This window comes from Dipodomys merriami, unplaced genomic scaffold (assembly GCF_024711535.1).
Source record: "Dipodomys merriami isolate MVZ:Mamm:240054 unplaced genomic scaffold, mDipMer1.0.p SCAF_96, whole genome shotgun sequence".
Classification (NCBI taxonomy): domain Eukaryota; kingdom Metazoa; phylum Chordata; class Mammalia; order Rodentia; family Heteromyidae; genus Dipodomys; species Dipodomys merriami.
The window spans coordinates 4031724-4043032 of NW_027206579.1; positions in this window are offsets into that span (position 1 = coordinate 4031724).

Below are 11309 nucleotides of genomic sequence, written 5' to 3' on the forward strand. Positions count from 1 at the left end.
GAGGGTAAGGGTTAGGGTTAGGGTTAGAGTTAGGGGTAGGGTAAGGGTTAGGGTGAGGGTGAGGGTTAACCTTAGGTTTAGGATTAGGGTTAGGGTGAGTGTGAGGTTTAGGTTTAGGATTAGGGTTAGAGTTAGGATAAAGGTTAGGGTGAGGGTGAGTGTGAGGGTTAGGTTTAGGGTTAGCCTTAGACTTAGGGTTAGGCTGTGGGTGAGGTTGGGTGTGAGGATTAGGGTTAGGATGATGGTTAGGGTTACAGTTAGGGTGAGGTTTAGGATGTGGTTTAGGGTTAGGGTGATGATGATGGTAAGGGTAAAGGTGTGGTTTAGGCTGAGGGTGAGGGTTAAGATAAAGTTGAGAGATAGGGTTAGGTTTAGGGTTAGTGTAAGGGTTAGGGTTAGTTTTAGGGTGCGGTTGAGGGTGAGGGTTAGGTTGACATTTAGGGTTAGGGTTAGGGTTATGGTGAGGGTTACAGTGAGGGTTAGGTTTAGGGGTAGGGTAGGGGTTAGGGGGAGGGTGAGGGGTAGGATTAGGGCTAGGGTTAGGGTTATGGTGGTGGTTAGAGTTAGGGATAGGTTTAGGGTTAGAGTTACAGTTAGAGTGGAGGTTAGTGTGAGGGTGAGGAATAGGGTTAAGTTTAGGGTTAGGGAGGGCTTAAGGGTTACTGTGAGGGTTAGGGTTAGGGTTAGCGTTATGGTTAGGGATAGGGTGAGGGTGAGGGTGAGGTTTCTGTTGAGAATTAGTGATAGGGTTAGGCTAGGGGTTAGGGTGAGGGTTAGTGTAATGTTTAGGCTTAGCCTTAGGGTGAAGGTGAGGGTTAGGATTAGGGTTACGGTTAGGGTTTGGGTTAGGGTTATTGTTAGGGTTAGGGTTAGGGTTAGGGTGATGGTGAGGGTGAAGGTGAGGGTTACAGTTAGTGTTAGGTTTAGGATGAGTGCTAGGTTGACGGTTACGGTTAGGTTTAGGGTGAGGGTTAGGGTTAGTGTGAGTGTTAGGGTTAGGGTTAGGGTGAGGGGAGGGTAAGGGTTATGGTGAAGGTTACGGTGAGGTGAGAGTAAGGATTAGGGTAAGGGTTAGGGTTATGGTCAGGGTTAGGATGAGGGTTAGGTTTTGGTTGAGGGTTAGGATGAGGCTGAGGTTTATGGGGTGGGTTAGAGTTAGGGTTAGTGTTAGTGTGAGGGTAAGGGTTAGGGTGAGTGTTTCGGTTAGGGTGAGGGTTAGGGTTAGGATTAGGGTTATGATGAGGGTGAGTGTGAGGGTTAGGGTTAGACTTAGGCTTAGGCTTACGGATAGGCTGAGGGTGAGGGTGGGAGTGAGGATTAGGGTTAGGATGATGGTTAGGGTTTCGGTTAGGGTGAGGTTTAGGATGAGGTTTAGGGTTAGGGTGAGGATGATGGTAAGTGTAAAGGTGTCGTTTAGGCTGAGGGTGAGGGATAAGATAAGGTTGAGGGTTAGGGTTAGGGTTAGGGTTAGTGTAAGGGTTAGGGTTAGGTTTTGGGTGCGGTTGAGGTTGAGGTTTAGGTTATCATTTAGGGTTAGGATTAGGGTTATGGTGAGGGTTATAGTGAGGGTTAGGTTTAGGGGTAGGGTAGGGGTTATGGTTAGGGTGAGGGGTAGGATTAGGGTTAGGGTTAGGGTGATGGTTAGAGTTAGGGATAATGTTAGGGTTAGAGTTACGGTTAGAGTGAAGGTTAGTGTGAGGGTGAGGAATAGGGTTAGGTTTAGGGTTAGGGTGAGCTTAACGGTTAGTGTGAGGGTTAGGGTTAGCGTTAGCGTTATGGTTAGGGATAGGGTGAAGGTGAGGGTGAGGTTTATGGTGAGAGTTAGTGATAGGGTTAGGCTAGGGGTTAGGGTTCGGGTTAGGGCTAGGGTGAGGGTTAGGGTGAGGGTTAGGATGAGAGTGATGGTTAGGGTAATCGTGAGTGTTAGGGTGATGGTTAGAGTGAGGGTTAGGGTAAGGGTTAGGCTTAGGGTGAAGTTGAGGTTTAGGGTTTGGGTGAGGGTGAGTGTTAGTGTTATGTTTAGGATTAGCCTTAGGGTGAGGGTGAGGGTTAGGATTAGGTTTAGGGTTAGGGTTTAGGTTAGGATTATTGTTAGGGTTAGGGTTAGGGTTAGGGTGAGGGTGAGGGTGAAGATGAGGGTTATGGTTAGGGTTAGGTTTAGGATGAGTGCTATGTTGAGGGTTACGGTTAGGTTTAGGGTGAGGGTTAGGGTTAGTGTGAGTGTTAGGGTTAGGGTTAGGGTGAGGGTAAGGGTTATGTTGAGGGTTACAGTGAGGGTGAGGATTAGAGTAAGGATTAGGGTTATGGTGACGGTTAGGTTGAGGGTTAGGTTTTGGTTGAGGGTTAGGATGAGTCTGAGGTTTAAGGGGTGGGTTACGGTTAGGGTTAGTGTTAGCATGAGAGTTAGTGTGAGGGTAAGGGTAGGGTGAGTGTTAGGGTTAGGTTGAGGGTGAGGGTTGGGGTTAGGATTAGGGTGAGTTTAAGGGTTATTGTGAGTATTAGGGTTAGGTTGAGGGTTAGGGTGAGGGTGAGCTTTAGGGTTAGGGTTAGGCTGAGGTTGAGGGTGAGGGTTAGGGTTAGGATTTGGGTTAGGGTTAGGATGAGGGTTAGGGATAGGAATATTGTTAGGGTTAGGGTGAAGGTGAGGGTTATGCTTATCTTTAGGGTTAGGGCTATGGTTAGGCTGAGGTGAGCGTGAGGGTTAGTATTTGTGTGAGGGTTAGGGTTAAAATTAAGGTTAAGGAGAGGGTTAGGTTTAAAGTTAGGGATAGTATGAGGTTTAGGGTAAAGGGTAAGGTTGAGTTTAGGGTTAGGGTTAGGGTTAGTGTCAGGGTTAGGTTCAGGGTTAGGTTTAGAGTTAGGTTGTGGTTAAGGGTTAGGGTGAGAGTTAGGGTGAGGGTAAGGGTTAGGTTTAGGGTTAGGGTTAGGGTGAGGGTTAGGGTGAGGGTTATAGTGTTAGGGTTAGGATTAGGGTGAGTGTTAGGGTGAGGGTTAGGGTTAGGGATAGGGTGAGGGTTAGGTTGAGGGTAAGAGTTCAGGTGAGGATTAAAGTGAGGGTGAGACTTAGGGTTAGGGTTAGGGTGAGGGGTAGGGTGAGTTGTAGGATTAGTGTTAGGGTTAGGGTAAGATTTAGGCTGCGGGTTTTGCTTAGTGGTATGGTTAGGTTTAGGGTCAGGATTAGGTTGAGGTTGAGAGTTTGGGTTAGGGTAAGTGTAAGGATTAGGTTGAGGGTTGGGGTTAGGTTGAGGGTTATGGTGAGGGCTAAGGTGAGGGTGAGGGTTAGGGTTAGGGTTAGGGATAAGGTGATGATTAGGGTTAGGTTTAGGTTTAGGGTTAGGGTAAGGGTTAAGGTGAGGTTTAGTGTTAGGGGAATGGAGAATGTTAGGTTTAGTGTTAGGGTGAGATGTAGGTTTAGTGTGAGGGGTAGGGTTAGGTTTAGGGTTAGAGTTAAGGTGAGGGTAAGTGTTCGGGTGAGGGTTAGGGTGATGGTGAGGGTTAGTTTGAGCATTAGGGTTAGGGTCACGCTTAGGTTTAGCTTTAGGTTTAGGGTGAGTATTAGGGTTAGTGTGAGGGCTAGGGTGAGGTTCAGGGTAAGGGTTAAGGTGAGGGTTAGGTTGAGGTTGAGGGTTACGGTATGGGTGAGCTTTAGGGTCAGGGTTAGGGTTAGGATTAGGTTGAGTGATAGGCAGAAGGTTAGAGTTAATATTAGGATTAGGGTGAGGATGAGGGTGAGGGTTAATATTAGGGTGAAGTTAAGGGTTATTGTGAATATCAGGATTAGGTTGAGGGTTAGGGTGAGTGTGAGGGTTAGGGTTAGGCTGAAGGTGAAGATGAGGTTTAGGGTTAGGGTTTGGGTTAGGGTTAGGATGAGGGTTAGGGTGAGGAGTACGGTTAGGGTTAGGGTGAGGGTGAGGGTTAGGTTTAGCTTTAGGGTTAGCGTTAGGGATAGGCTGAGGTTGTGGTTGAGGGTTAGGGTTAGAGTTAGGATGAGGGTTAGGGTTACGGTTAGGGTGAGGGTGAGGGTGAGGTTTAGGGTTAGGGTTTTTGTTAGGCTGGGGGTGAGGGTGAGGGTGAGTGTTAGGGTTGGGGTTAGGTTGAGGGTTAAGGTTAGGGTGATTGTTAGGGTGAGGGTGACTATAACGGTTAGGGTGATGATTAGGGTGAAGTGAGGGTTAGAGTTAGGGATATGGTTAGGGTGAGGGTTTGTTTCAGGGTGAGGGTTAGGTTGCATGTGAGGGTTAGGGTTAGGGTTAGGTTTAGGATGAGGGTTAGGGTTGGTGAGAGGGTTAGGGTGAGGGTGAGGGTTAGGGTTAGCATTAGGGTTAGGATGAGGGTGAGGGATAGGGTTAGGTTAGGCTGAGGGTGAGAGTGAGGGTGAGAGTGTAGGTTAGGGTTAGTGTTAGTTTTAGTGTTAGGGTTAGGGTCAGGGTTAGGGTGAGGGTTAGGTTGTGGGTAAGTTTTAGAGTGAGGGTTAGAATGACGGTGAGGGTTAGGGTTAGGGTGAGTGTAAGGGTTAGTGTGAGGGTTAGGGTGAGTTTGAGGGTTAGGGTTAGCATTAGGGTTAGGGTGAGCGATAGGGATAGGTTTAGGGTTAGTGTTAGGGTGAGGGTGAGGGTTAGGGTGAGGCTGAGTGTGAGGTTGAGGGTTAGGATTATGGTTAGGGTGAGGGTGAGGGTGTAGGTGAGGGTTAGGGTTAGGATTAGTGTTAGCATTAGGGTTAAGCTGAGGGTGAGGGTGAGGGTTTGGTTTAGGTTTAAGGTGAGGGTTAGGGTTAGTGTGAGGGTTAGGGTGAGTGGGAGGGTTAATGTTATGGTTAGGGTGAGTGTTAGTGTGAGGGTTAGGGTTAGGGTTAGGATTATTGTTAGGTTTAGGGTTAGGGTTAGGGATAGGGTTAGGGTTAGGTTGTGGATAAGTGTTAGAGTGATGGTTAGGATGAGGGTTAGTGTTAGTTTGAGGGTTAGAGTTAGGGTTAGGGTTAGGGTGAGGGTTAGGGTTAGTGTGAGCGTTAGAGTTAGGGTTAGGGCTAGGATGAGGGTAAGGCTTAGGTTAGGTTTAGGGTGAAGGTAAGGGTTAGTGTGAGGGTTATTGTTTGGTTTAGGGTAAGGTTTATGGTGAGGTCTATTGTGAGGTTGAGGGTTAGGGTGAGGCTGAGCGTGAGGGTGAGTGTTTCGGTTAGGTAAGGGTTATGATTAGGGTTAGGGTGAGGATTAGGGTGAGGGTCAGGGATAGGATGAAGTTTAGGGTTAGAGTGATGGTTAGGGTTAGTGTGAGGTTTAGGGTTAGGGTTAGGGTTAGGGTGAGGTTTAGGGTTCGGTTTTGCATTAGGGTTAGTGTGAGGGTTAAGGTGTTTTTGAGGGTTAGGGGTATGGTTAGGGTTAGTGTTAGGGTGAGGGTGAGGGTTAGTGTTAGGGTTAGGATGAGGGTTAGGATAAGGGGTAGGGTTAGGATTAGGGTGAATGTTAGGATTAGGGTGACGGTTAGGTTAATGGTAAGGGTTAGGGTTAGGGTGACGTTAAGGATTAGGCTGAGGCTTAGGGTTAGTGTTAGGTTTAGGGTGATGGTTAGGGTTAAGGTTGAGGGTGAGGGTGAGGATGAATGTTAGGGTTAGGGTAATGATTAGTGTTAGGGTTAGTTTGAGGATTAGGGTGAGGTTTTGGGTTAGGGTGACTGTTAGGGTTAGGCTGAGTTTTAGGTTTAGGGTTAGGGTGAGGGTTAGGTTTAGTGTGATGTTTAGGGTGAGGGCTAGGGTGAAGTTGAAGGTTAGGGTGAGCATGAGAGTTAGGGTTAGGGTTAGGTTTAAGGTTAGTGTTAGGTGAGGATTACAGGGAGGGATAGGGTTAGGGTTAGGGTGAGAGTTAGTATTACTGTGTGGGTTAGGGTTATGGTTAGGGTGAGGGTAAGGTTAGGGTTAGGTTTAGGGTGAGGTTGAGGATTAGGGTTAGGGTTATGGTGAGGGTTAGGGTGAGGGTTAGGGTTAGGTTCAGAGTTATGTTTAGGGTGAGGGTTTCAATGAGGGTTAGGGTTAGGGCTAGGGTGAGGGTAAGGTTTAAAGTGAGAGTTAGAGTGAGGGTGAGGGTTAGGTTTAGGTTTAGGGTGAGGGGTAGGGTGAGGGTTAGGGTTAGGGTGATTGAGAGGCTTAGGGTGAGGCTTTTGGTTAGTGTTAGGGTTAGTGTTAGGGTTAGGGTGAGGATGATGGTGAGGGTTATTGTTAGTGTTAGGGTGAGGTCTAGGGTGAGGGTGAGTGTTAGGGTTAGGGTTAGAGTTAGGGATAAGGAGAGGATTGGTGAGGGTAAAGGTTAGGGTGAGGGTTTGGGTGAGGGTGAATGTTAGGGTTAGCATTAGGGATAGGGTGAGGGTTAGAGTGTGGGTAAGGGTTTGGGTAAGTGTTTGGGTGAGGGTGAGGGTGAGGTTTAGGGTTAGGGTTTTTGTTAGGCTGAGGGTGAGGGTGAGGGTGAGTGTTAGGGTTGGGGTTAGGGTGAGGGTTACGGTTAGTGTGATTGTTAGGGTGAGGGTTACTGTTACGGTTAGGGTGATGGTTAGGGTGAAGTGAGGTTTAGGGTTAGAGATAGGGTTAGGGTGAGTGTTTGTGTTAGGGTGAGGGTTAGGTTGCATGTGAGGGTTAGGGTTAAGGTTAGGTTTAGGATGAGGGTTAGGGTTGGTGAGGTGTTTTGGGTTACGGTGAGGGATAGGGTTAGCCTTAGGGTAAGGATGAGGTTGAGGTTTAGGGTTAGGTTAGGCTGAGGGTGAGGGTGAGGGTGAGGGTTAGGGTTGGTGTTAGTGTTAGAGTTAGGGTTAGGGTGAGGGATAGGGTGAGGGTTAGGTTGTGGGTAAGTGTTAGAGTGAGGGTTAGAATGAGGGTGAGGTTTAGGGTTAGGGTGAGGGTAAGGGTTAGGTTGAGGTTTAGGTTGAAGCTGAGTGTTAGGGTTAGCATTAGGGATAGGTTGAGCGATAGGAATAGGGTTATGGTTAGGGTTAGTGTAAGGGTGAGGTTTAGGGTGAGGCTGAGGTTGAGGTTGAGGGTTAGGAATAGGGTTAGGGTGAGGGTGAGGGTTTGGGTGAGGATAGGGTTAGGATTAGTGTTAGCGTTAGGGTTAGGCTGAGAGTGAGCTTGAGGGTGAGGGTGAGGGTTAGGTTTAGGTTTAAGGAGAGGGTTAGTGTTAGTGTAAGGGTTAGGGCGGGGGAGGGTGAGGGTTACAGTTAGGGTGAGTGTTTGTGTGAGGGTTAGGGTTAGGATTAGGTTTAGGTGAGGGTTAGGGTGAGGGTCAAGGTTAATGGTAGGGTTGGGTTGAGGGTGAGGTTTAGGGTGAGGGGTAGGGTTAGGGTTAGGATGAGGGTAAGGATTAGGGTGAGGTTTAGGGTGAGGGTGAGGGTTAGGGTTAGGATGAGTGTAACGGTTAGTGTAAGGGTTAGAGTTAGGGTTAGGTTTAGGGTGAGTGTAAGGCTTAGGGTTAGGTTTATGGTGAAGGTGATTGTTAGTGTGAGGGTTATTGTTAGGTTTAGGGTAAGGTTTATGGTGAGGTCTAATGTGAGGTTGAGGGATAGGGTGAGGGTGAGGGTGAGCGTTTCGGTTAGGTAAGGGTTAAGAGGGTTAGGGTGAAGATTAGGGTGAGGGTCAGGGATAGGATGAAGTTAATGGTTAAAGTGATGGATAGGGTTATGGTGAGGTTTAGGGTTTGGGTTTGCATTAGGGGTAGGGTGAGGGTTAGGGTGTTTTGAGGGTTAGTGGTAGGGTTAGGGTTAGTGTTAGGGTGAGGGTTAGGGTTAGGGTTTGGGTTAGGATGAGGGTTAGGGTAAGGGGTAGGGTTAGGGTTAGGGTGAATGTTAGGATTTGGGTGAAGGTTAGGTTAAGGGTAAGGATTAGGGTTAGGGTGAGATTAAGGATTAGGGTGTGGGTGAGGGTTAGTGTTAGGTTTAGGGTGATGGTGAGGGTGAGGGTTAGGGCTAGGTTTAGGCTTAGTTTGAGGGTTAGGATGAGGGTTTTGTTTAGTGTTCGTGTTAGTGTTAGCATGAGGTTTAGGGTTAGTGTGAGTGTTAGGGTGAGGGTGAATGTGAGGGTAAGTGTTAGGGTGAGGGTGATGGTGAGGGTTAAAGTTCGGGCTAGGGCTAGGGTGATGGTTAGGGTTAATGTTATGTTTAGGGTGAGGGCGAGGGTGAGGGTGAGTATTAGGGTGAAAATGAGGGGTAGGATGAGGGTTTTGGTTAGGAAGAATTAGGGTTAGGGTTAGGGTGAGGATTAGGGTGATGGTTAGGGTTAGGATGAATGTTAGGGTTAGGGTGAGCATTAGGGTTAGGGTTAGGGATAGGGTGAGGCTTAGGGTGAGGGTGAGGGTTAGGGTGAGAGTGAGCGTGAGGGTTCGGGTAAGGTTCAGGGTTCGAGTTTGGGCTAGTGTTAAGTTTAGGGTGAGGGTTAGGGTGACGGTGAGGGTTAGGATTAGGGTTAGGTTGAGGGTTAGGGTCAGGTGTAGGTTTAGGTTTAGGGAGAGGGTTAGGGTTAGGGTGAAGGTTAGGGTTAGTTTGAGGGTTAGGGTGAAGGTGAGTTTGAGGTTGAGGGTTAGGGTGAGGGTGATGGTGATGGTGAGGGATAGGGTTAGGTTTCGGGTTAGGTTTATGGTGAGGGTTAGGGTTAGGGTTAGGGTTAGGGTGAGGGTGAGTGTGAGGGTTAGGGTTAGCGTTAGGGTGAGGGTGAGGGTTAGGTTGTGGGGTAGGGTTAGGGAGAGCATAAGGTTTAGGGTTAGGGTGAGTGTTAGGGTTAGGTTAGGGTTAGGGTGAGGGTGAGGGTGAGGGTTAGGGTTAGGGTTAGGGTTAGGGTGAGTGTGATGCTGAGGATTAACGTTGGGGTTAGTGTGAGGTTAAGTGTTAGGGTGAGGATTAGGGTGAGGGTTAGGGTTCGCATAAGGTTTAGAGAGGTTTAGGGTTAGGGTTAGTGTTACGGTAAGAGTTAGGGTTAGGGTAAGAGTTAGGGTTAGGCTTAGCGTTAGGGTTAGGGTTAGGCTTAGGGTTAGGGTTAGGGTAAGGGTTAGGTTTAAGGTTAGTTTAAGTTTAGGGTTAGCGTGAGGTTTAGGGTTAGGGTGATGTTTAGGGTGACGGTGAGGGTTATGGTGAGGGTGAGGTTGAGTGGGAGGGTGACGGTGAGGGTTAGGGTTAGGGTTAGGTTTAGTGTGAGGATTAGGCTGAGGGTGAGGGTGAGGGTTAGGCGTAGGTTGAGGATTAGGGTTAGGGTTAGGTTTAAGGTGAAGGTTAGGTTGAGAGGTAGCGTTTGGGTTAGGATGAGGGTTAGGCTCACTGTGAGGTTTACGGTTAGGGTTTGGGTTAGTGTGAGGACAAGGTTTAGAGTGAGGGTTAGGTTGAGACTGAGGGTTAGGGTTAGCTTTTGGGTAGGGTGAAGATTAGGTTGGGGGTAGGGTGAGGGTTGGTGTTCGGGTTAGGGTTGGGTGAGTGATAGGGTGATCGTAAGGGTTAGGGTGAGGGTTAGGTTGAGGGTGAGGGATAGGGTTATGGTGAGGGTAAGGGTTAGGTTTAGGGTGAGAGTGAGGGTTAGGGTAAGGGTAAGGGTTAGGGTCAGGGTTAGGTTGAGGGTGAGGGTTAGGGTTAGCATTAGGGTTAGGGTTATGGTTAGGTTGAGTGTTAGGGTTAGGGTTAGGGTTAGGGTGCAGGTTAGGGTGAGGCTGAGGGTGAGGGTGAGGGTGAGGGTTAAGGTTAGGGTTAGGTTTAGGGTGAGGGCAAGGGTGAGGGTGATGTTTTTGTTTAGGAAAGGTTTAGGGTTAGGTTTAGTGTGAGGATTAGTGTGGGGGTGAGGTTTAAGGTGAGGGTTAGGGTTAGGGTTAGGGTGAGGGTTAAGGTTAGGGTGATGTTTAGTGTGAGGGTGAATGTGAGAGTGAGGGTTTTGGTGAAGGTTTGGGTTAGGGTGAGGGTTAGGGTTAGGGTTACGGTTTGGGTTAGTGTGAGGGTAAGGGTTATATTGACAGTTAGCTTGACGGTGAGTGTTAGGGTTAGGTTTAGGCTTAGGGTGAGGGTTCGGGTTAGGGTTAGGATGAGGTTTAAGGTGTGGGCTAGGGTGATGTTTAGGGTTAGGATTAGGGTTTCGGTTAGGGTGAGGAGAAGGGGTAGGGTGAGGGTTAGGGAGAGGGTGAGGGATAGGATTATGGTGAGGGTAAGTGTTAGGCTGAGTCTTAGGTTGAGAATGAGCATTTGTCTTAGCACAGGGTTGGGTTGAGGGTGAGGGTTAGGGTTAGGCTGATGGGTAGTTTTAGGGTTAGGGTTAGGTTTAGGGTGAGGTTAAGGGTTAGGGTGTGGGTGAGCTTGAGGGTTAGGGTTAGGGTGAGGCTTAGGGTTAGGGTTAGGGTTAGGGTTAGGGTGAGGTTTCGGTGAGTGCTAGGGTGAGTGTGAGGGTTAGGTTTAGGGTTAGGGATAGGGTGAGGATTAGGTTTAGGGTTAGGGTTAGGGTTTGGGGTAGGGTTATGGTGAGGGTTAGGGTGAGTGTGAGGGTTAGGGATAGGTTTTGGGATAATGTGAGGATTAGGGTTAGGGTTCTGGTTAGGGTGAGGTTTAGGCTGATGGGTAGGGTTATAGTTAGGGTGAGGGTTAGTTTTAGTGGAAGTTTTAGGGTTGGGTTTAGGGTTAGGGTTAGTGTGAGGACTAGGTTTAGGGTTAGGGGTACTGTGAGGGTTAGGGTTAGGGTGAGGGTAAGGTAAGATTTAGGGTGATTGTGAGGGTAAGGGTTAGGGTTAGTGTTAAGGTTAGGGTGAGGTTTCAGGTTAGTGTGAGGTTTAGGGTTAGGGTTAGGGTTAGGTGAATGTGAGGGTAAGGGTTAGGGTGAGGGTTAGGGTGAGGGTGAGGGTTATGATTAGAGTTAGGGTTAGGATTAGGGTTAGGGTGATGTTGAGGTTTAGTGTTAGGGTGAGGGTTAGGATTATTGTTATGGTTAGGATTCGGTTGAGGGTGAGGGTGAGGGTGAGGGTTAGGGTTAGGTTAGGGTTAGGCTTAGGCTGAAGGTGAGGGTGAGGGTGAGGTTGATGAATAGTGTTAGGGTTAGGGTGAGTGTGATGGCTAGTGTGAGGGTGAGGGCTAGGGTGAGGGTGAGGTTGAGGGTTTCGTTTACTTCAGGGTTAGGATTAAGCTGAGGTTAGGGTTAGAGTGCTGGTTAGGTTTAGGGTGTGGGTGTGGGTTAAGGTTAGGGTGATGTTAAGGGTGAGGGTAAGGGTGAGAGTGAGGGTGAGGTTTAGGGTTAGTGTTAGGATTAGGGTTAATGTGAGGGTGAGGTTTACGGTTAGAGTTAGGGTTGTGGGGAATGTTAAATTGAGGGTCAGGTT